The sequence below is a fragment of the Tamandua tetradactyla genome, chromosome 20 (assembly GCF_023851605.1).
Source record: "Tamandua tetradactyla isolate mTamTet1 chromosome 20, mTamTet1.pri, whole genome shotgun sequence".
In the NCBI taxonomy this organism is placed as follows: domain Eukaryota; kingdom Metazoa; phylum Chordata; class Mammalia; order Pilosa; family Myrmecophagidae; genus Tamandua; species Tamandua tetradactyla.
The window spans coordinates 1525544-1551059 of NC_135346.1; the positions used below are offsets into that span (position 1 = coordinate 1525544).

At 40.8% G+C, this 25516-nt stretch overlaps 1 protein-coding gene across 2 annotated transcripts in view; it reads right to left on the reverse strand.

Moving 5' to 3' along the window:
* The window catches only part of MAML1 (mastermind like transcriptional coactivator 1), a 74293-nt gene that overhangs the window by 42066 nt on the left and 6711 nt on the right, over positions 1-25516 (reverse strand). The gene's annotated exons all lie outside the window — the stretch shown is intronic.

Below are 25516 nucleotides of genomic sequence, written 5' to 3' on the forward strand. Positions count from 1 at the left end.
CTGCTGACTTTGGACATTATCCAAGACATCCAATGGACAGAGGTGGCTGAAGGATACACTGACTGAGAAGTAGAAAAGCAAACTGTGGTGTACATATATGATCGAATACTGAGCTGCTAAAGAAAGGAATGAATTGTGAGACACGTAACATTGGGAATGAACTTGTGGGAAATTATGTGATGCAAAACAGGCCAGAAACAAAACAGCAAATATTGTATAGTCTCATTTAGAAAATACTTATAAATAAAATTGGGGCCTAGACTATAAGCTCTTATAGTAGTCACATTTAGTCTGGAGAGGTAATTGTTATTTCTAGATTTTGAGAGGCTGTGTTATGTATGTATAACCTGGTATTTCACTGGACTGCGGGTACCCGTGTAATACCTAAGAATCAGAGTAGGAGTTCTGTAGGTCTGAAAGTCAGCACTGCCTCATTCGACAACTGTTAAAGAAAACAAAAAAAGAGATCAGGCTTCAATTAGATAAAGGAACAAAGTCAGTAGGGTCGGGACTAAGGTAAATCACTATGCAGAGGTTAGAAGGTCATTGTCTGTATTTTAGAACTTTACCTACTCTGTGAGACCAAAGGAAGAGGGGTTTATTTTGTCTAAAACCTAGATTTTCTAATTCAACAGTCTAGATAGCTCACTTAAACAACCCAAACAAACACATGGAGCCCAGAATGGGAATGAGGGCTTGTATAGCTAATGTAACGCCCAGATACATCCAGAATATGTTGAGTACATACTTAAAAAGTATTGGCAAAGTCCCTTGAGGGAATGGAGAAAAAATAAGGAATATTAAACTTTACTACCAAGGAAACCCCAATACTGTGTCAAACATTAGGGACTCCCATCCAAGTCAACAGGCCAAGCCCTTGACTTTGAGGCTCAGTCTACTGAAGCTTATTTATTTAGTAGAGAAGCTAAGCCTACCTATAGGTATGCCTAAGAGTTACGTCCAGAAGACCTCTTTTGTTGATCAGATATGATCCCTCTCTCTCTCTCTCTCTCTCTAAGCCCAACTCTGCAAGGAAAATCACCACCTGCCCCCTACATGGGACATGACATCCAGAAGTGAAAGTCTCCCTGGCAACATGCGACATGATTCTCAGGGATGAGACTGGCCCTGACACCGTGGGATCAACAATGCCTTCCTGACCAAAAAGGGAAAAGAAATTCTAAGAAAACAAGTTATCAGTTGCTAAGAGAGTTCAAAGAGTTAAGAGGCTATTCTGGAGGCTAATCTTAATGCAAATTTTAGCTAGATGTTGCTACTTATCAAGGTTTGCCAATCCCAACCAACCCCATTCTTGCCAACCCTAAAGAACACCTAAGGGCTTTCTCTGAGATTCTACAAAAGTTCCACGCACAATGATTACTTTCCAGAAACCTACAAACCTACGATCTCCAATGGGCTTCTAGGCCAGATAAGTCCTCAAAGAGGGACCAGTTCCATCCCTCTACCCATATTATTGACAGCCCCTTCCAACCCAAACAATGTAGAATGGGCAAAGCCCAAATACCACTAAAGATTGGAAGAAGGATCAAAGGAGACGGTGGAGTTATAACAGAGAAGATAAGATTTAACAAATGAGTATGACTGCTTTCAGTATGTAAGCTGCCGGAACACAATATACCAAAAACAGAACAGCTCTTAAAAAGGGGAATTTATTAAGTTGCAAGTTTACAGTTCTAAGGTCATGCAAATGTCCAAACTAAGCCATCCAGGGAAAGACACCTTAATTCAAGAAAGGCCAATGGGTCCAGAACACGTGTGTCAGCTAGGAAGGTACATGGCAACGTCTGCTACCTTTCTCTCCTGGCCTCTCATTTATAAGGATTCCCCGGGGATGGTCTTCTTCTGCATCTCCAAAGACTCTAGCTGTGTGGACTCTCTTGGCTCTCAAGCTTTTTCCAAAATGGTTCCCTGTTAAAGAGCTCCAATAAGCACCCCCACCTTGTATGGGTGGAGCAACCTCTCCATGGAAACAATAAAAAAGATCCTACCCAGCTTTGAATGAGGATTAAAGCACTTGGCTTTCTTGTGCCTAAGAGTCACCCTTCAGAGAACTTCTTTTTGTTCAGATGTGACCTCTCTCTCTCTAAGCCAACTTGGCAGGTGAACTCATTGCCCTATTCCCCTACATGGGACATGACTCCCAGGGGTGTAAATCTCCCTGGTAATGTGGGACAAGACTCCCAGGATGAGCCAGGACCCAGCATCAAGAGATTGAGAAAGTCTTCTTGACTAAAAGGGGGAAGAGAGAAATAAGACAAAATAAACTTTTAGTGGCTGAGAGATCTCAAACATAGACAAGAGGTTATCCTTATGCATTACATAAATACCCCTTTTTAGTTTATGGTGTATTAGAGTGGCTGAAGGGAAGTACCTGAAACTCATGAGCTGTGTTCCAATAGCCTTGATTCCTGGATATGATTGTATTAAGATAAAACTTTTACAGTGTGACTGTGTGATTGTGAAAACTTTGTGTCTGATGCTCCTTTTATCCAGGGTATGGACAGATGAGTAAAAAAAAAAAAAGGATAAAAATAAATAGATAATGGGGGGGGACAAAGGGTAAAATAAATTGGGTAGATGGAAATACTCATGGTCAATGACAGGGAGGGGTAAGGTAAGGGCTACAGGATGCAAGAGTTTCTTTTCTTTTTATTTCTTTTTCTGGACTGATACAAATGTTCTAAAAAATGATCATGGTGATGAATACACAACTATGTGATGATGATATTGTGAGCCACTGATCATACACCATGTAGGGAGAATGTACATGGGAAGATTTCTGAGTAGAAATATTAAAAAAAAAAAAATGGCAGTTTTAAGTGTTCAATGAGCATGAAGTATATAACCTACACTAAAGTGTTCAGAAAATGGATTCATAAATGGACTGTCAGACAGATGGATGGATTGACGGACTGATGGATAGAATGATTCAGCACATATGGCAAAGTGTTAAAGTTGGTGGATCTGGGTAACCTGGGGTATGTTGGAAATCTCTGTAAGAGGGTAGTATTGTTTTTGTTAACTGTTGCTGCAAATTTGAAAGTTTTTAAAAACGAAAACAACCACTTAAGACAAGCCAAGTACTCATGAGAATCTGAGCCTAGCTCTCCAGGGTATCCTGCCCTTGGGTTAATGGCCTGAGGGAGGAGGGGATCTTAGTGAGGAGAGCCTATCTCTTGGGTCATGCTGCTGCCACCTGGCTCAGGTGTCATCCTCTCCTGGTGCAGATCTGTCATCCTGGGCCTGCTGGAACCATCCTGGGACCCATCCTCCAAAGTGTCTACCTGCTCAGCTCTTTGGTACTGGGTCTCCTCTATCTCCTGTCTTCCTTTTCCTTGAGCTAAGTATTTCAATTTCATGGAGCATCTCCCAGTGGTTTCTTAGAAGGTGTATATAACAGTTAAAATTTTCAAACATCGAATCTCTGAAAACGACTTTACCTTATACCCATTTTTGTTCTATAGTTTGGCAAGGGAGAACATATGAGATTGTTAAATAATTTTCCTTAAGAATTTTGAAGACAGTTTCATGTCTTCCTTCTTCCTATAATGCTATTGTGAAGTCCAAAGACATTCTACTGACATGTGATCTAGTGTGCTCCCCACCTGGAAGCTTGTAGAATCTTTTATTTAAGCCCAATATTGTGAAATTTTATGAATGATAGGACCTATTTTTATCTCTAGTGTGTCCTTTTAATCTGGCAACTCGTGTCCTTCAAATCTGGAAATGGTTCTTGAATTACTTTATCAACTTCTACCCTTTTTCTTTCTTTCTGTAATTTCTATTATTCATATGTTGGACTTCCTCCACTGGTCCTCTAATTTATTTTCACTCTTCTGTGTTCCATCTGTTTGGCTTTATTTTACTTTTTGGGAGATTTACTCATTTTTTCATATGTATAATTCATGTATATAATATTTTATATGTTTTTAAAAATCTCCAACTTCTTGCCTTCTGAATACTTCCTTTTTATTCTTGTTTCATGGATACAGTATATTCTCTTACCTCTCATTAACATCCCATTGGCCAAAGCAAGTCATATGGCCAAAACCAAACCAAGAGACAGGAAAATACACTGTGTACAAGGAGACCATGGCAAAGGGTGTGGGTGTATAACACGACCTTGGGAGTAAAGAAATGAAACCAATAATTTAATCTACCCCAACAAAGCTGAAGGGTAGGACTGATGCCCATTAATAATAATAAATCATTTCATCAAGAACAGAGAAAAGTGGGGGGGGGGGGGAGAAAAGGCAGGAGATATAGAGTTAACACATGTCCCAAGCAATTCTGACATACATACCCCTGTGGCACAGGGAGTATCTCTGACTGAAAATCCCTGGTCTATACTACATAGTGTATTAACTAACAATCTGTTTCTAAAAAGAACTTCTAGGCCTGGAACCCAGATGTACCAGTCCCTCCAAGAGTATCAACCATTTTCATTCCTCTACCCCAGAAGGTCAATGCACCTTTCCAACATGAAGAAGTTAAAATGGGCATTGCACAGATAAGGTTGAGAGAAAGATCAAATGAGAGGGAGAGATGTAACTGAGAAATTAGGATTTAACAAAAGACTGTGACTACTGACTCATTGTATAGATATTTCTTTCTAGTGTCTAGTGATTTAGAATAGTCAAAAGGAAGGAAATATGAAGTTGGTGAGCTGTAACCCAGTAGCCCTGATCTTTGATAACGATTGTATAACTGTACTGTCAAAAAAAAAAAAAAAAAGTCAGTTGTCTGAGTTTGTGCATCTACTTCTGGATGTTTTGTTCTGTTTCACTGATAATAAATCTCTCTCTGACAATACTACACTATCTTAGTTAAACTACCTTTTAAATTTGGATAGAATGCAATACTAGTGGTCCATAAGAGGGAAGGTAAAGGATATGGGATGTTTGGGGATTTTTTTTCTTTTTAATTCTTTTTCTGGAGTAACGTAAATGTTCTAAAAATGATCAGGTGATGAATGCACAACTATGTAATAATACCGTGAACCACTGACTGTACACTTTGGATGGATTGTATGGTGTGTGACGATATCCAGATAAAATCACATTCAAAAAAAAAAAAAAGAACTTCTAGTTTTATAAAGTTCTTTCCCATTTGTGATCTTACCAGCAGAAGTCAAATGGAAGAGCAGAAAGATACAGAGCCTTGGTATTGGACATCGGCTTCAATTCTGGTCCATACTTCACTGGCTACCTTAACAAATTAACCTCTGAGTCTCAGTTTCCTTACATGTAAAACTCGGCCTAACAATGCCTGTTTTTGAGACTACTGTGAGGATTAAATGACAGCTTATCTCAAATCCTGCGATGCACAAACGCTCACAACAGTGTGGACAGGCCTGGCTGCCCTAATCAGGAGCAGCAGAGGCAGCTAAAGGCATCATCCCCAAAGGGCTGTGCTCAGCACTAAAGACCATCTCCAGCCAGCCCCAGGCTTACCCAGAGGAAAAGTCCTATCAGCAACATTCAGAAACTCTGTTTTCTGAACACAGGAAGAGACAGCTGCGGTCTTCTGCCTCTGAAATACCCACTCTATTTCTTCTGCTCTGGAACCCACCCCTGGAGGCCAGACTCCGTACTGTGCTGGGCTCCCTACCTGGAGGCATCATTTTTCTACTCAGTTTTCAATCTTTCATCTCTTAAAATCTTTTTCTTCCCTTTTCTTTTAAACTTTTAATGCCTTTTAAAGATGAGGAGACTTAGGCAGAGAGAATAAATGCTGTGCCTAATGTGACACAATTACTTTAGGTTCAAGTTGTCACTGCATTCAGGTTTTTTTTTTTTTTACTCCTGGTTCATAATTAGCATTCTCCCTTCTGCGAGCAAATGTGAACTCTCCCAGCTTCTTCCTGCTCATTATCAGTACGCTTTTCCCCTGACACATGGGCCTACGGTCTGGTCTCTACCAGCTCCTTTCTGAAATGGTCCCAGCCAAAGGCTGATCAACAGCTCCTTCCACAACACAATGGAATTAAAACTATCCAGATTCATTCCATACCCAACTGGTAAGCACCAAACATGCAGCAGGTATGGTGCCACACTCCTGGTCTCACTCTCGGGTTGCTCCTGGTCGCGCGCAGAGCAACAAAATGCACTCATCAGTGCTCTGTTAGCACTTAGCCCACCTTGAGGAAGGGAAGGGGTCCCAGAGAGGATGACAGATGAGCAAAGTCCTAAACAGTGTTGGGTGCAGACATCATGGCACAGAGGGAAAGGCAACATGGTAAGTGTGCTGGTTTGAAATGATGTATGTACCCTAGAAAAGCCATGTTTTAATCCTAATCCCATTTTGTAAAGGCAGCCGTTTTCTTCTATTCCCTATTCAGCATTGTATATTTGAAACTGTAATTAGATCATCTCCCTGGAGATGATCAAGAGTGGTTGATCAAGAGTAATCCAAGAGTGGTTGTTAAACTGGATTAGGTAGAGACGTATCTCCAACCACTGGGGTGGGTCTTGATTAATTTCTGGAGTCCCATAAAAGAGGAAACATTTTGGAGAATGAAGGAGATTCAGAGAGAGGAGAGCAGAATGACATAGCCACGAGAAGCAGAGCCCACCAGTCGGTGACCTTTGGAGATGAAGAAGGAATATGCCTCCTGGGGAGTTTCATGAAACAGGAAGCCAGGAGAAGCTAGCAGATGACACCGTGCTCACCATGTGCCCTTTCAGATGAGAGAGGAACCCTGACTGTGTTCACCATGTGCCTTCTCACTTGAGAGAGAGAGACCCTGAACTTCACTGGCCTTCTTGAACCAAGGTATCTTTTCCTACATGCCTTAGACTGGACATTTCTATAGACTTGCTTTAACTGGGACATTTTCTCAGCCTTAGAACTGTAAACCAGCAACTCACTAAATTCCCCTTTATAAAAAACCATTCTGTTCCTGGTATATTGCATTCCAGCAGGTAGCAAACCAGAACAGATTTTGGTACCAGAAGTGGGGTGCTGCTGAGGTTTGCAAATACCAGATATGTTGGAATGGTTTATTTGATGGATAAGCGGAAGATTTTGGAGGAACTGTGAAGAGAATGATGGAGAAGTTGTGGAGTGCTTGAAGAGACCATTGGTGTAAATGGAATCACTGCCAATCTGGACAAAGGGGGACACAAAAGGGACAAATTGGAGTTTGCAGAGTGAGAAAATTGGAAGCTCGGGTCTGAAGCCAAGAAAACTCAGCCAGGAAAATGGACCCACCTATATACATGGAGAGGATGAGTTTACCCTGAAGGGTGAGGATGAATCTCCCACCTCGTTGCAGTGGAAGAGTTGTGCCACCTCAGGCCTTGGAAAAGGTACAGAGCGCTCCTGAGGAGAGCCTGGCTGTCACTACATGGAGGGGCTGAGCATGTGCCCTGGAAAAGGCAGAGAGCCCAGGTGTGGCCCTGATGCCTGGAGAGGGTGGAGCCGAGAAAAAAGGTAGTCTCCTCAATGTCCACTGTGGTTGATTCAGAAAGCGGCAGGCCACTGCATAGGCCCTTGGAAAGGGTGGGACTGCCAGTTTCTAAAGCTGAAGGATAGATGACTTTCAGATTTTGAAAGCCAGTGGTGTTTGCCCTGAAGGTATTCCTTCCAATTTCTCCCTGTGGATCCTGTGACTGTCCCTACTTTGCATACTGGCACCAGATAACCTGTTTTGAGATTCATAGGTGCACAGCCAGAAGAGAATTTGTGCCACTTTAATATCGTTTAAGGTGATGCATATAGTTTCCAAGTTGACAAGGGGTGGCCATGTGGTAATTAGGTTCAGCTATCAACTTGGCCAGGTGAAGGTGCCTAGTTCTGCTGCTGTGGACATGAGCCAATGGTACGTGAACCTCATTTGTTGCTCATTACATCTGCAGTTGGCTAGGAGGCATGCCTGCTGCAATGAATGATGTTTGATTTAATTGGCTGGAGCTTAAATGAGAGAGCAGGCCAGCAGAGATCGCCCTGGGCCTTCCCACATAAGAGAGAACCTGAGTTGAAAGTTAGCTGCCTTTCCTCTGAAGAACTATATGTTAACTAAATAAATTCCCTTTTATTGAAAGCCAATCCGTCTCTGCTGTGTTGCATTCTGGCAGCTAGCAAACTAGAACATGTGGCTTGTGCGTTAGGATGATTCAAATTCAGTTACGCCATCAAGTGGGAAGCAAGAATGATGTTTTTTTTTTCATTTAAGGACTTCACTCTTCCATCCCTCAACTCATCAAAGACTGTACTCCTTCATCAAAAGAAAGCTCCATGAGAGAGCAAAGAGTACCTAGGTAAGGAACATGGAAACAATATGCCTTAACTGACACAGCAACAAAACTCACAACAAGACTCCATGCCTGTTATCTAGCTCTCCTAGAATAAGAATTTGGAGGAGAATTCAGAGGGGTTATGACAGTCAAGGGTTATGTATTATCATGTATACTTGAAAAATGAAGTCAGAATGTTTCTGACAGAAAGTGAATCTGATTTGGCCGATTAATAGCTCCACAAGATATGGCTCTGCTGATCAGGTTATGTGGAAGATATTTCCCATTAATTAAATAAGTTACATCTGTAGCACTAAGGTTTAGATAAAAATATGTTTAGGGCAAAGTTATTTTATAAAAAAAATACTGTACTGGTAAAGGTGTATTGAGCTGACAGAATATTTATTTTCCCAATGCATTTTGAGTATATTAGGTTAAAAAAGATATTTCTAAGTGGAAGAATAGACGGTATAATCAATACTTAAATGATAAGGATTGGTAGAGCCTTTCTTGTTATACTTCTCAGTAACTGACAAAGCAAATGAGTAATAACTAGCTGAATCCTCTTACAATATTGGATTTCTACTTTTTTTGCTTTCAATAAAATGGAAGGAGGACTTAAACTGTCAATTCAACAGTAAAGTAATTTTTGATGACACATCACTACATGATTTCTGGCACTGAACTAGGGTTTCAAAGAATTGAATAGCACTGCTATAACTAGACCCCTTCCCTTTCCCTTATACTTATTAATATGAACAAACTCCCCCTCCCCCCCCAGGGCTGAAATTTATAAAAACAAAAACAGGAATACAATTGAGAACTCTGTCTCATTTTGGTAACAAATATATTCTTCCATGATTAACTAAATAAATTGAGGAGGGAAAGCCTCATCTTTCTCATGAAGAAGCATTTCTAATAAACCCGTACTTTTTGCTTAAAATTACTTATAGAAGTTTATAATGCATTTGTTTACTGTGCACTAAATTACTATAACTTAATTTCTAGAAGTAAGAAATTTATGTTAACACATGGTGCCTTTAAATGCTACAAATATTCTTTCGTTTCAATCATTTTAAAAAGAAAAAAATACACAATGATGCTGTGCAAGTCTGAAAGGATTATGTGCTCTAGAAAAGCCATGTTTTAATCCTGATCCGTCTTGTGGAGGCAGCACTTTCTTTTAATCCCTATTCAGCACTGTAGGTTGGAAACTTGATTAGATTATCTCAACAGAGATTTGACTCACCCAACTGTGGGTGGTAACATGATTTTTTAAAATATTTTTATTTTTTTATTTTTTAATACTTTTTATTAATTAAAAAAAATTACAAGAAAGAAACGCAAACATCCTCAATATATGTTCATTCCATTCTACACATATAATCAGTAATTCCCAATACCACATAGTTGCATTTTCGTCATCATGATCATTTCTTAGAACACTTGCATCAATTTAGAAAAAGAAATAAAAAGACAACAGAAAAATAAAACAAAAACAGAAAAAGAAAAACAAAAACTTTACACACCATACCCCTTACCCCTCCCTTTCATGGATCACTAGCATTTCAAACTAAATTTATTTTAACATTTGTTCCCATTATTTATTTTTATTCCATATGTTCTACTCGTCTATTGGCAAGGTAGATAAAAGGAGCATCAGACACAAGGTTTTCACAATCACACAGTCACATTGTGAAAGCTGTATCATTATACAATCATCCTCAAGAAACATGGCTACTGGAACACAGCTCTACATTTTCAGGCAGTTCCCTCCAGCCTCTCCACTACATCTTGGATAACAAGGTGATATCTACTTAATGCGTAAGAATAACCTCCAGATAACCTCTCGACTCTGTGTGGAATCTCTCAGCCATTGACACTTTGTCTCATTTCACTCTTTTCCCTTTTGGTTGAGAAGGTTTTCTCGATCCATTGATGCTGAATCTCAGCTCATTCCGAGATTTCTGTCCCATGTTGCCAGGAAGGTCCACACCCCTGAAGGTCATGTCCCAGGCAGACAAGGGGAGAGTGGTGAGTTTGCTTGTTGTATTGACTGGAGAGACAGGCCACATCTGAGCAACAAAAGAGGTTCTCTTAGGGATGACTCCTAGGCCTAACTTCAAGTAGGCTTGACCTATCCTCTGTGAGGCCAAGCCTCATGTGAACAAACCCCAAGACTGGGGGCTCAGCCTATAGCTTTGGTTGTCACCACTGCTTGCGAGAACATCAAGAATTCAACTTGGGGAGGTTGAATTTTACCCCATTCTCACCATTCCCTGAAGGGGACTTTGCAAATACTTTTCCACTCACTGATCAAATCACTCTGGGATTCATTGGGGCATCACTCTAGACAAACCAACAAGATCTCATGTCCTACCCAAGGTTCCATGTACTTACGTTTTCCAACCAACTATCTACATAAGTTGTATTAGGAGATGCACTAGTCAAAATATAAATTTTGTACCAAAGAAACATTTTTTGCTTTAGCCTCACACACATAAGTTGAAATTTTAAAATATTAATTACCATCTATTTTCAGCATCCTGCAATAATGACATTCCTTTGTTCTTCCTCATGCAAAAACATTTTTAAAATTTGTACATTTAGTCACTATCATTATACACTCTAGGCATTCCTAGATTATACCATCTCAACCTTTATCGTCTATCTTTCTTTGTGATTTCATTTATGCCCCCAGCCCTCCTCCCTCTAGGATTCTCATACTCAGCTTCATTCAGTGTTTTAACATAATTGTATCACAGTTAAGTAGTGTTGTGCTGTCCATTTCTGAGTTTTTATATTCAGTCCTGATGCACAATCTGTATCCCTTCAGCTCCAATTACCTAACATCTTACCCTATTTCCACCTCCTGATGGTCTCTGTTACCAACAAAATATTCCAAGTTTATTCACTAATGTCAGTTCATATCAGTGAGACCATACAGTATTTTTCCTTTGGTTTTTGGCTAATCTCACTCAGTATAATGTCCTTAAGGTCCATCCATGTTGTTACATACTTCATAACTTTATTCTGTCTTACAGCTGCATAATATTCCATCGTATGTATCTGCCACAGTTTGTTTAGCCACCAGTTCATTGATGGACATTTTGGCTGTTTCCATCTGTTGGTAATTGTAAATAATGCTGCTATAAACATTGGTGTGCAAATGTCCGTTTGTGTCCTTGCTCTCATGTCCTTTGAGTAGAGACAGCATATAGATGGGTCCGGTTTTAAATCCATTTAGCCACACTGTGTCTTTTCTTTGGGGAGTTTAATCCATTAACATTTAGTGTTATTACTGTACGGGTAGTACTTTCTTCTACCATTTTGCCTTTTGGATTCTATATATCATATCTAATTTTCCTTCTTTTTACCTTTACTCATAGTCTTCCTTTCTACACTCTTCTCCACACCTCTTCTTCTGTCTTTTCGTATCACTCTCTAGTGCTCCCTTTAGTATTTCTTGCAGAGCTGGTCTCTTGGTCACAAATTCTCTCAGTGATTTTTTTGTCTGAAAATGTTTTAATTTCTCCCTCATTTTTGAAGGACGATTTTGCTGGATATAGAATTCTTGGTTGGCAGTTTTTCTCTTTTAATAATTTAAACATATCATCCCACTGTCTTCTCGCCTCCATGATTTCTGCTGAGAGATCTGTGCGTAGTCTTATTGGGCTTCCCTTGTATGTGATGGATTGCTTTTCTCTTGCTGCTTTCAAGATCTTCTCCTTCTCTTTGACCTCTGACATTCTGATTAGTAAGTGTCTTGGGGTACGTCTATTTGGATCTATTCTCTTTGGGGTACGCTGCACTTCTTGGGTCTGTAATTTTAAGTCTCTCATAAGAGTTGGGAAATTTTCAGTGATAGTTTCCTCCATCAGTTTTTCTCCTCCTTTTCCCTTCTCTTCTCCTTCTGGGACATACACAACATGTATATTCATGCGCTTCATATTATCATTCAATTCCCTGAGTCCCTGCTCATATGTTTTCATTTTTTTCCCTATATTTTCTTTTTCTTGCTGGATTTCAGATGTTCCGTCCTCCAGTTCAGAAATCCTATGTTCCGTCTCTCGAAATCTACCATTGTAGACTTCCATTGTTTTTTTCATCTCTTCTACTGTGCCTTTCATTCCCATAAGTTCTGTGATTTGTTTTTTCAGACTTTCGATTTCTTCTTTTTGTTCACCCCTTGCCTTCTTTATATCCTCCCTCAATTCATTGATTTGGTTTTTGATGAGGTTTTCCATGTCTGTTCATATATTCTGAATTAAATGTTTCAGCTCCTGTATCTCATTTGAATTGTTGGTTTGTTCCTTTGACTGGGCCATATCTTCAATTTTCCTAATGTGATTTGTTATTTTTTGCTGACATCTAGGTATTTAATTATCTTAATCAGTTTATTCTGGAGACTGCTTTCACTTCTTTTACCTAGGGTTTTCTTGCTGGATGAATTTGTTGTCTATCTGTTCTTTGACATTCAATTCAGCTTTTTCTGGACCTCTAGCTTAGGTTTTGTTTAACAGAGGAGAATTTTTCAGTTCTTGTTTTCTTGTTTCTTGCCCTGCTTGTATGGTGCTTTCCCCCCACACACACACACACTTAGGAGGGTCTACTTAGGTATTATAGACCCCAGCAGATTTCCCCAGACCAAACTGGCCTCCTTTAGGAAGAAAGAGTCATCTGTGTCAGTTTTCCCCGAGGGTGAGACCCAACAGTTTAAGACTTTCCTGTGAAGTCTCTGGGCTCTGTTTTTCTTATCCTGCCCAGTATGTGGTGCTTGTCTGCCTGCAGGTCCCACCAACATAAGATGATCCAGTACCTTTAACTTTGGCAGACTCTCCCTGCTGGGGGTGTGGTGGAGACAGAGGAGAGTTTGTAGGCTGGTTTTAATGGCTTCAAATTACCAAGCCCTGGTGTCTGAGTTCCTTAAGGAAGGGATTCCACCTGAGTTGGGCTTCACCCCTCCCCTGGGGAAGGCACAGGCTCCAGACAAGCCCTCAAATGAGCTTGTTTCTGCCTATGCCTGGGGCAGTTGCAGCCTGAGAAGCCCTGCCACTGTATCCAGAGGCAGTCAAGACTTTGTGGAAACACAGCCACAAAAACGTCCTGTTTCCTTCTTTTTTTTTCCTTTTTCCATCAGCCCTGCCCCCTTGGTGCTGGGGCAAAAATGAGCGACCTCCACTTTGACCAGGTACACCTGAGCTGGGGGCCTATTTTTAGCAGTCATAATTTGTTAATTAATGCCACAATTGGCGTTTGGTTGGGCTCAGCCCCTGCTGCTGGTAAAGTCTCTTTCCTTTCCCCTCTGGGAAGCAGCCTGCGGGGGACGGGCACCGGCCACTGCAGCTTGGGGAACTCAGAGTTCTGGTGGGGGGGGGGCTTGCAGCCAGTTCAACTGGTCCAGATTGGGGTACGCTGTGTGTCCGGTCACTGACATGGCCCCAGGAGCTGTTCTGTACTGTGTCTGGTTATTTAGTAGTTGTTCCAGAGGACGAACTAAAGTGCGCACATTGTTAAGCCACCATTTTGGCCCAGAAATAAAATATTTTTATGGATAAATAACATACAAACACATTCCTAACATACAAACATTCCATACACTGTGGTGTACAATCAGTGGCTCACACTATCATTACATAGTTGTATATTCATCACCATGATCATTTCTTAGAACATCTGCATCACACCAGAAAAAGAAATAAAAAGAAAAAACTCATACATACCCCTCCCTCTCACTGACTTCTAGTGTTTCCATCTATGTGGGTAGTAACTTTTGATTAATGGCTTCCACAGAGGTGCGTCTCTTCCCACTGACGGTAAGGCTGCTTACTGGAGTCCTTTAAGAGGAACCACTCTGGGAAAGCCTTTAAAGCAATAGAGCCACAGAGTCACAAGAAAGCCAAGAGAATCAGCAGAGCCCAGGCAGCTAGACACCTGCGGAGGTGAAGAAGGAAAATGCCTCTGGGGGAGTATCATGAAACAAGAAGCAGATGCCACCACGTTTGCCATGTGCCTTTCCAGTTGAGAGAGAAACCCTGAATGTCATCGGTTTTCTTGAACAAAGGTTATCTTTTCCCAGATGCCTTAGATTGGACATTTCTATAGTCTTGCTTTGATTTGGACATTTTCACAGCTTTAGAACTGTAAACTTGCAACTTATTAAATTCTCTTTTTAAAAAACTGTTCCATTTCTGGTATATCACATTCTGGCACCATGCAAACTAGAAGAGATGCTTAGATCCTTATGGGCAAAGTAAAGTAAGGAGCTTTGATTTTCAATTTTTATAACTGTTTTTGTTACAGAGAAGTATGATAGTGAGCAATAAAGATTTTCAAGCATGTTATCTTTAAATTAAAATTATGTGTGCAAGAGTATTGGGCAGATAATTAAAAATATTGCAAAGTCCCTTGAGGGATGGGAAAAAAATATGGAATCATAAAACTTTCCCACTTGGGAAATCCCTGTTACTGTCTCAAACATTAGGAACTCCAAAGTCAATAGACCAAGCCCTTGATCTTGAGGCTTACTCTTGTGAAACTTATGTATATAACAGAGAAACACAGCCTACCTATGTTTATGCCTAAGAGTTGCTTCCAGAGAACCTCTTTTGTTGCTCAGATGTGGCTTCTCTCTCTCTAAGCCCAATTCTGCAAGTAAAATCATTTCCACCCCCTATATAGGACATGCTATCCAAGGGTGAAAGTCTCCCTGGCAATGTGGGGCATGACTCCCACAGATGAGCCTGGCCCTGGCACCTTAGGATCGACAATGCCATCCTGACCAAAAGGGGGAAAAGAAATGTAACAAGTAAGGTATCAGTGGCTGAGAGAATTCAAATGGAGTCGAGAGGCTATTCTGGAGACTACTCTCAAGCAACCATCAGCTAGATATTGCTAACTGTCACGGTAGGCCAAACTCCAAACAATATAATTCCTGTCAACTCTGAAGAACACATAGGACTCCAGCTGAGATTCTACAAAAGGTTCACATAGCAAGATTACTTTCCAGAAACCTAAAACCTCCAGATGGTTCCTAGGCCAGATACGTTCCGAAACACAGAGGAGCCAGTCTCTCCAGAACAAAAGCTAGCTTCATCTCCTTATCCCACATTATCGACAGTCTTTTCCAACATGAAAAAGTTAGAATGGACAGAGACCAAACACCCCTAAAGATTGGGAGAAGGATCAAAGGAGAAGGAGGAGTTATAACAAAGATAGGATTTAACAAATAAGTATGACTGCTGAGTCATTATATTGATATTTCTTTAGGTCTCCACTGCCTTGAAGTAGCTAGAAGGAGAAAACCTAAAATTATGGAACTTAACCCACACCAAACCCTGTAATCCATACTATGACTTGTTAAAATATACTTGGAAATTTATTGCCATTTTGTATATATATTTTTCATAATAAAAAATGCTAAAAAAAAATCATGCAGGCAAGTGTAAAAGAAACTGAATTCCAGGAGAAAAAGAAATGATTAAAATTTCTGTTAAAGGAAAAGTATCTTTGAATGGTTGATAAAAGATAGGACCATCTCTAAAGTATTCAGATTCCACTGACTACATTTTAAAAAGTGATGTAACCCTTTTATTTTTAAACATTAATGTTTATAATTCCCTGGAAGTCACATTCCTGGCAACTATAAATAGCTTCCTCCCCCAATTTTTGCTTCCTTTTCTCTTTGTAAAATAGTTGATTCACACACATAAAATATATTGGTAGTATTTATAAGGCTGTATTACATAAGTTTCTCATTTCATACTGTTCCCTTAATAATTACAGTAACTTAATATACAATTGATCCAAAGAACAAATGTTAACACTAAATTTTGATAAGTTTAAAAACTTAGGACAAAAAGTGTTAGATGTCAACTGAAAATGCATGAGGGGGATCAGTGTCTCAATATTACTTAGCCAAACATTTCATAATCAGACTCCTACCTTCCGAGCCTCTGGCACGTTCAGCCCCCAACTCAAATAACTACCCACAGTTATGATTTTGTGCTTTTACTTATGACAGTTTACAAAAAGGATCAAAGTCTTATTAGATGCCCCTTGATCACTGTTCCACAGACCATGTATATCATTATATTAAAGGTTCAGAAGAGTCCTAAATTAAGAAAATTATTCAAACCAGCTTAACCTAGCGACACCCAAATTTATTCTACTCTAGAACTACTTTAAAAGGCCAGGAAATTAATGTTCCATGGAACATCCTCTGAGAAAAGAATCTGGTAAAATCTTTTATGGCCCATTTTAAAATTCAAGTTTTGAAAGCCTTCCAAACCACTCAAGAAGCATTCCTTCCCCAAGATTCCCACAGGCTCTGCAGTTCTTAGCACTGCTTTGCAATTGCTTGGTTCCAGTCAGCTCCCTCCAGAGGCTGCGTGCTTCAAGCCCAGTCCCTGACACAAGGCCAACTCCCAGCAGAGGCTCCCTATTACCTGAACACGACCAGCTGAACGCTGCAAGTGGATAACTCCCAGGTTTCTACTTTGAATGGCTGGACTAGGGAAAATGTTCAAAAGGACTATAAGGTTTGGTAAGAAAGAGGGAGAGGCCATGTTGAATATGTGGGAAATCAAAGTGGAAATACCCAGTAGAGTTAGTTGGAAATATGGCTCTGAACTTCAGAAGACGGATCTGGGCTAGAGATCTGGAGAGTCTCATAGGTGATAGCTGAAATCATCAAAACAAACAAACAAACAAACAAAAAAAAAAACAGTGACATTACTTTGGAAAATAATACAAAGTGAAAAAGGCAAAGAGTATCTGGCAATAATCAGAAACACCATTATTTAAAAGCTGTACGGAGAATGGTATCTCACACTAAAATCCAAGGACCTACCCCTGACTCCTCTCATCCCACTTCTAATCAGTCAAATCCATTACCAGGTCCAGTCCAGTCACAAGCTGCCCAGAATCAGCTCCACCACACTACACAGCCCCAGCCCTCTGCAAAGGCCTTTCAACTACATCAGTTCTTGCTCACACCACCACATCCATCCTCCACCAAGCAGCCGAAATGACCTTTAAAAGCATAAAATCAGATCACATCATACTTCTGCTTAAAATCCAGCCACTGCTTCCCTTTGCACTTAGTCTAGCCCTTGCTTACAGACCTCTCATACCAGTCGCCTTGCCCTGCTGCTCCTGCCATGCTGGCCTTCTTTTCCATTCCTCTCACAAGCTAGGAAGGTTCTTGCCTCAGAGACTTTGTGTCTTTCTTTTCCTCCAGCTGTAATGCTCCTTCTGAGACTTTCCCCTGACTGACGGCTCCTTGTCATTTAGGTCCAAACCAAGACAAACCGTCTTAGCTTAACGTTACTGCTGTCAGTCACTCAGTATCACAATACTCATTTCCATTTTTTCTTAGCACTTATTATGACTTAAAGTTAAAATTTAAGGGGTACACATGTGGTTCAGTAGCAGAATGCTTGCCTTCCATGTGGGAAACCAGAGTTGAATTCCTGAACCATACACCACCACCACCACCCCAAAAATTAAAATTATAGATCTTCTCTTTTGTCACATGAGTATTAGTGTGTCTTGTTCAATGCTATATCCCTACAATACTCTCTGACTCACAGTAGACTCTCGAATATTTGCTGCATAAATTAATATGGGAAAGTAGGATGAAGACTGAGAAGAAACAGTCAGAAAGCTAAAAAGAAAATCAGAAGAGGACAGCAGCTAGATACAAGTCTTGGAGAGGAGGAAGTCAAGAAGGATGATGATTAAGAAGCCAGTAAATTTGGCAATTCCAACCTTCATGTCCTTCCCTGAAGGACAAAAGAGTTGGAGAGGTAGAAGGGCAGAGGATGTGAACAGATCCTCAAAAAATTAAATACTGATAACTTGTATGGTCAGTTTGGTTAATACCATAAGTACACTGAATCTTGACTAGAGTATGAGATTTTGTTGGCTTGTCCAGGTTAGTGTGATGCCCTGATAAATCCCAGAGTGATTTAGACAGTAAATAAAGAAAGAAGTATTTGCAAAGTCCCCTTGGGGGAATGGAGAGAAAGTGGGAAATATTCAATTTCCCCACTTGGAAAATTACTGATATTCTAGCAAGCAGTGGGGAGAACCAAATCAGTAGGCCAAACCCTCAATCTTGAAACTTATCCCTGCAAAGGATAGGCTAAGCCTACTTAAAATTATACTTAAGAGTCACCCCCAGAGAACCTCTTTTGTTGCTCAGATGTGGCCTCTCTAAGCTAATACAGCAAGTGAACTCACTGCCTTGCTCCTCTAAGTGGGACATGACTCCCAGGGGTGCAAATCTCCCTGGCAATGTGGGAGAAATATGATGAGATGAGACGGGACCTGGCATCAAGGGATTCAGAAGAACTTCTTGACCAAAATGGGGTAGACAGAAATGAGAAAAAAAGAGTTGAGAGGTTATCCTGAAGGTTATCCTTATGCATTAAATAGATACCCCTTTTCAGTTTATGGTGTACTGGAGTGGCTAGAGGGAAGTAGCTGAAACTGTACACCTGTGTTCCAATAACCCTGTTTCTTTGAACGTTGTATGATACAGCTTTTACAATATGACTGTGATTGTGAAAACCTTGTGTGCGAAGTTCCTTTTATCTAGGGTATGGACAGATAAGTAAAAATGTGGATAAAAAATAAATAATGGGGGTGATAAGGGATAAAATAAATTGGGTAGATGGAAATATTAATGGTCAATGAGAGGGAGGGGTAAGGAGTATAGTATGTATGATATTATGCTCAGGTTCATGTATCAACTTAGCCAGGTGGTGGTGCCCGTTTGTCTGTTTGGACAAGTGCTGGCCTGTCTGTTGCTATTAAGACATTTCATGAACTTACATCATGATTACATAGCTGCATCCACAGTTGACTGCATTTGCAATCAGTCAAGGAGAGTTCTTCCTGCAATGAATGATGCTTAATCTAATCACCGGAAGGCTTTTAAGGAGGATTCAGAAGAGACAGCTCTCTTCCTGCTTCAGCTGGCGAGCCGCTTCTGTGGAGTCTGTCCAGACCCTACATCGGAGTCGTAAGCTTCACAGTCTGCCCTACGGATTTTGGACTCCTCCATTCCCATGGTTGTCCAGCCAGCCAAGTTGCCAGCTGTGGCCTACCCTACAGACTTTGGACTCTACGTTCCCATGGTTACATGGCACTTTCATAAATTTTATATCTACTCATATTTCCTGCTGATTCTGTTTTTCTAGAGAATCCCAGCTAATGCATAGGAATTTTCACTTTTTTCATTGTTATTTCTTTTTCTGGAGTGATACAAATGTTCAAAAAAAAATGATCATGGTGATGAATACACAACTATGTGATTATATTGTGAGCCACTGACTGTACACCATATACGGAATGTTTTTATGTTAAGAATGCTTGTATGTTGTTTTACTAATAAGAATGTTAAAAAAATTTTTGAATATCAAGTTGGCCTATGATGCAGCAATACCAATACTTGGTATACACCCAGAACAGCTGTAAGCAGGAACACGAACAGACATTTGCACACCGATGTTCACAGTGGCACTGTTCACAACTGCCAAAAGATGGAAACAATCCAAGTGCCCATCAACAGACGAGTGGATAAACAAAATGTGGTAAACACAAACGATGGAATATTATGCAGCAGTAAGATGAAATGAGCTCCTGAAGCATATGACAATGTGGATGAGCCTTGAGGACATAATGCTGAGTGACGTAAGTCAGACAGAAAAGGACAGATACTGCATGATTTCATTATTAAGACCCTGGTAAACATAAACTCAGAGGTTACACTGTAGAATAGAGCAGACTTAGAGGTACGCAGAAGCTAGAGACAGGGGAAATGCTACCCAATGAGGTTGAAATTAAATGCAAGGGGAAGGACAGATATGATGGTAACTAACTAGTGGGGTTTAAGTAACACTGCCATATTGAGAGGGGACATACAGCGACAGGTATCCCACCAATTAAATCTACAGTTACCAATAAATTCTCACGTGAAATATTTCAAAGGTTCAATAGTGGACAAAGAGTCAGTAGTAGAGGGGTGTGGGGGAAATACATACTATGGACAATAGTTAACAGGCACGTCCATGGCACCACAGCAATACCAAGGGCAATGAACTGGTACAGGGACAACTTGGGGAGGGACGAGTGACAAGGGGATGCTTTTATTTGATATTTGGTGAGGCTGCGTTTGTCGATTCTTTGTCGCTACAGACCAATGAAAACTGTTAAAATTGAGAGTGCTGCTGATTGTACAACCAAGTGCAGACACTGTAAGACATGGCGTGTTTATTCTGACATCATCCACAATGCCCAACAGATGGAGGGAGCCAAAGGGCGCAGTGACTGAGAAGTAGCATGGCGAATGGTGACACACTTAGAAGATGGAAGATGGAGCGGCTACAAAAAGGAGGGACGTCGAGAGGCACACAGGAAGTGAATAAACCTTAGGGACAATGTGTTGTGCAAAATAAGCCAGAAACAAAAGAACAAATATGCGAAGGTCCCTTCCAGAAAATACATGTAAGAAAATTGGAGCCTAGATTGTAAACCCTTATGGCAGCCACAGTGAGTCTGCACGTGTAAATGTATCTCTAGATTCTGACACACTGAGCTCTATGTGTATCAGCTGCTATTTCTCTGGCAATTTGAGTAATTCCGTGACACCTAAGACCCAGAAATGGGGTGCTGCGGCCCTGCAAGTTAGCAAAGCTAGCTAAGTGACAGTTAAAGTGACCAGATATGAGACCAGGCCTCAACTAGGGATAAAAACGAAGCCACTCTGGCTGGACTAAGGTAAACCAGAACACAGGATAGGAGATGACAGTGTCCGTGCTCCAGCCCTTCAGCTACTGTATGAGACCAAAGGCAGAGAGGTTTACTGTGTCTAGAACCTGAATTTTCTGTAACACACAATAAAAATCAACCTGTCTGGATAGTTCATTTAAACAACCCAAACTCCTGGAATCCAGAGCGGAAACGTAATGTAATTACATTATGTAATAGCCAGATACATTTCAGACTGTGGCAGGCTGATGACTGAGAAGTATTGGTATAGTCCCTCTAGGGTCCAAAAGAAAACAAATATAGAACTACTAAACTTTCCCATCTGGGGAACTCTGGGTATCCTCACAATCATTGGGGACTCCCAAGAAAATAAACCAAACCCTTGATTTTGAGGCTTGCCCTTATAAAACTTATTTCTGTAGGGGAGACACTAAGCCTACCTAGAACAAAGCCTAAGAGTTGCTTCCAGGAAACCTCTTTTGATGCTCAGATGTGGCCTCTCTCTCGAATCCTAACTCTGCAAGGAAAATCATTACCTTACCCACTACGTGGGACATGACATCCAGGGCTGAAAGTCTTCTGGCAATGTGGGGCATGACTCCCATGGATGAGAGTGGCCCCAGCACTGAACCCCTTCCTGATCAAATGCAGGAAAAGAAGTGTGATAAAATAAGGTATCAGTAGGTAAGAGAGATCAAATAAGAGTCAAGAGGCTATTCTAGTTACTCTTAGGCAAGCTTCAGTTAGATAGTGCTATTTACCATAGGTGATGGTTAGTTTTTGGTGTCAACCTGACCAAGTGCCCAGTCGGCAGGCCAGGTGAGCAGTGGCCTGACCCTTCTGCAAGGATTTTCATGGCTCGCTGATAAACTAAAAGGTTGCTGTATTAAATCATCAGTCAGCTGATTCCATCTGTGAGTGATTACTTCTGCCATCAACTATGACACGTCTCCCACCAATAAAATAATTCAACCAGATAATGCTTTTAAGGAAGAAGAGAGACTCTTTCCCTGCTTCTTCAGCCAGCAAGACTTTCCTGTGGAGTTCATCCAGACCCTTCATTGGAGCTGCCAGCTTTCAGCCTGCCCTGCGGACTTTCTTCCATTCACATGCATGCATGAGGCACCTTTTTAAATCTCTTATTTATGGATATCTCCTGTTGGTTCTGTTTCTCTAGAGAACCCTGACTAACACAGCTTGGTACCAGGAGTGGTTCTGGAGAAACAGAATCTTAAAAACGGTTTTCTACTCTGACTAGACTCAGAGGCATTAATGACTCTATTTCCAAAAATCAAGATGGAACTGACAATTCACAGGATAAGTTGGCAAAAGCGATACTCAAAATATCACCATCAATATGGTAATATTATTCATAGACCCACTGCAGAACTGCTTTCACTTATATCTATTCACTTACATTTGAGTTCAACTTCATTAGCAAACCATCCACCCATCTCTAGTCTCTATGTGTTTCTAATTCTGTATTATAAGCCTCTCACTTTACCTTTCCATGGTCATAAAAGTGGAGTCATATTATATCTGTCCTTTTGTGTCTGGCTTATTTCACTCAGCATTACGTCCTCAAGACTCATCCATCTTGACATGTGCTCCAGGATATCATTTCGTCTTACTGCTGCATACCATTCCATCACATGTATATACCACATTTTGTTAATCCACTCATCTGTGATGGGCATTTGGATTGTTTCCATCCTTTGGCGACTGATTGTGAATAATACTGCTATGAACATGGGTGTGCAAATCCCTGTTTGTGTCACTGCTTTCAGCTCTTCTATATATACCAAGTAGTAGTGGTATTGCCACGTCACAGGGCGACTCGATATTTAGTTTTCTCAGGTGAGCAAGACTGAAAGGGGTTGTACAGACCTATGTATTTCGCTGATCAACATTAGAAATATAAGTAAGTTCTTGTAAGAACTACTGCAAAGGTATGATTCATGTACAGAGAGTGTTTAAGTCCAGGGGCAGGGAGAAAACTGCTATTACATGCTATGGGCTGTATTTAACAGGAAAACATCAGCAGTACCACAGCAAGAGCAGGGGTAAATAATGGAAGAGGGACAAAAGTTAAGGAGAGATTTCGATTTCCTATTTGGTAAGGGTTTGTTTATTGGTTATTTTTCTCTTGGGAACAATGAAATTATTTAAAATTGAGAGTGTTGAATATATAAGATTCTACAAAGGTTCCATGCACTAGAGTAACTTCCCAGAAACCTAGAACCTGCTGATGGGTCCCCGGAACAGGTAAGTCCTGAAGCCTAGAGGGCCCAGCCTCTCCAGAACATCAGCTAGCTCCATCCCCCATCCTATATTATCAACACCTCCTTCTAATATGAAAAAGTTAGAACGGCCATAACCCAAATACCCCTAAAGAGTGGGATAAAAAGACTAAAAGTGATGGTGGAGTTATACAGAGAAGGCAGGGTTTAAGAAACGCATATGATTGCTGAGTCATCGAACTGATACCTCTTTTAGTTTCCAGTATCTTACGTCTTTCCAGCTAGACGTAAAAACCTAAAATTGTGGAATTGTAACCCACACCAAACTCTGAAACCTGTTATACAACTGTTGTGCCGTGCTTTGAAATTTACTGCTTTTTTGTATATATGTTATTTTTCACAAAAAAGAAGAAAAAGTCTATTGTGATGATAAAAATATATTTATTCCTTCTGGCCTTCAATGTTCTGGAGCATCTAGAAGAAAAAAAATGAGAGGCTCTGTCCTGTAACTGGTTACTGAAGAGTGCTTTGAAAACTATTGCTTTTCTTTTCTTTGCTTCGTATATATGTTATATTACACAATTTAAAAAGTTAAAAAAAAATCACTATCACATTCTGCTGACTGCATGCATATACGAGGCAAGGCTCTAGGTGATAGTTTTTGACACCTCTATGGAGTTTTGTGGAATTAAGAGGTCTAATGATGTTGGCTGGTTGTTGTTAGACATGCTGGACACAATGATGAAGGAAAGAGATGAGATGAAGGCTTGAAACTTGGAACTTAAGTGCCATATGAATGATGTAAAAGTTTCCATGTATGCCCTGAAAGAAAATCTTATTTCCTGTGGTCCCAGGCTTGAGATCTTTGAAAACGATATGCAGAGCCTAACTGTGCCAGCAGCAGGTTTACAACGTAAACTAACATGTCAACCTTGCAGGGTGTCTGCTGTTGAGGGCTCTGACGGGAAAACAAGAGGACCCTGAACTTGGGATGAGAATACATGGCTTGACAATGATGGCAATGGGGAGATGGAATCTCTTGAATGGGTAATAAACTGTCCTGAGGAAAAGGCTTCCCAACTTCTAGCCTGCCTTAAAGACAGAGCTTCCCTGCCTCCAGTCTCTGCAGAGGAGTCTGCCTTCCAACCTCTACCAAAGGGACTACCCCTTCACTGCCTGCCAACCCCATCACACCTCCCCTGGGGAAACAGTCCTCACTCCTCTGTGCCTAACCCTGTTTCACCAGCTGAAACGCAACGGAATGCCCTGAGATAACTGGCTTGAAGACACTTCTATTTCTATTCATGACCCACCCCCACCACGTCTCTTTTCTTCCAGACCTATAATTAGATGAAAGTTCCAACAGGCCCCAAAAGGTGAGGTACAAAATGTGACCCATGAGGAAGTACACTATATTCCAAAAGTACTACATAAGTTTTCTAGTCTATACAGACAGAAATCAGGGAACTATGTGTGGGAATGGATATTAAGGCTGTGGGATAACGGTGGAAGGAATATAAAGTTGGATCAGGCTGAAATCATCACTATGGGCCCACTAAGCAGAGATTCTGCATTCAGTATTGTAGCTTGTGGGGTTAGAAAGGGCATTAACAGTTTGTGTGGATGGCTGGCTGAAACATGGATCAAAAGGTGGCCGACATTACCTGAGGTTGAAGTGCTAGGACTTCCCTGGTATAATACAGATGAGGGGATCCAGAGGCTTAGAGAGACTGGAATATTAGAGAGGATTTATCATGGAAGACATGCTCACACACCCCAGGAATGACCTGAGGACACAACTTTCACCAGAACCCTGAGAAATAAATCTGTGAGACTAGCGCCATCATCCCTGCAGAGCTCTGTGATCGTCCTTCTCTGTAGGTCAGACACTACTCTGGGAACTGCTGTCACTGAGCTGGAATCCTTAAACAGTGGGGATGACCAGCTCCCGAGCTGGCAGAAACCAGGTGCAGAGAGTTAATTGCCATAAACAAGGTGGGCACGGCCATCATAATGGACAGCAGACCCAAAGCAGCTGTTAAAATAACCTGACTCACAGAGACTTGTGGCATTGGCTAGTAGATTATGGGGTACCTAGAAGTAAAACAGATGGGCAGTCTACTAAATTCTTGCGTGAGCTGTATAAACAAAAAGAGTTCTTTTTTTTGTGTGTGTGAACAGAAAAGTGAACAGAAGTCTAACTTGAATTACAAAAACAGATACTTTCAGCCTCTTAATCAA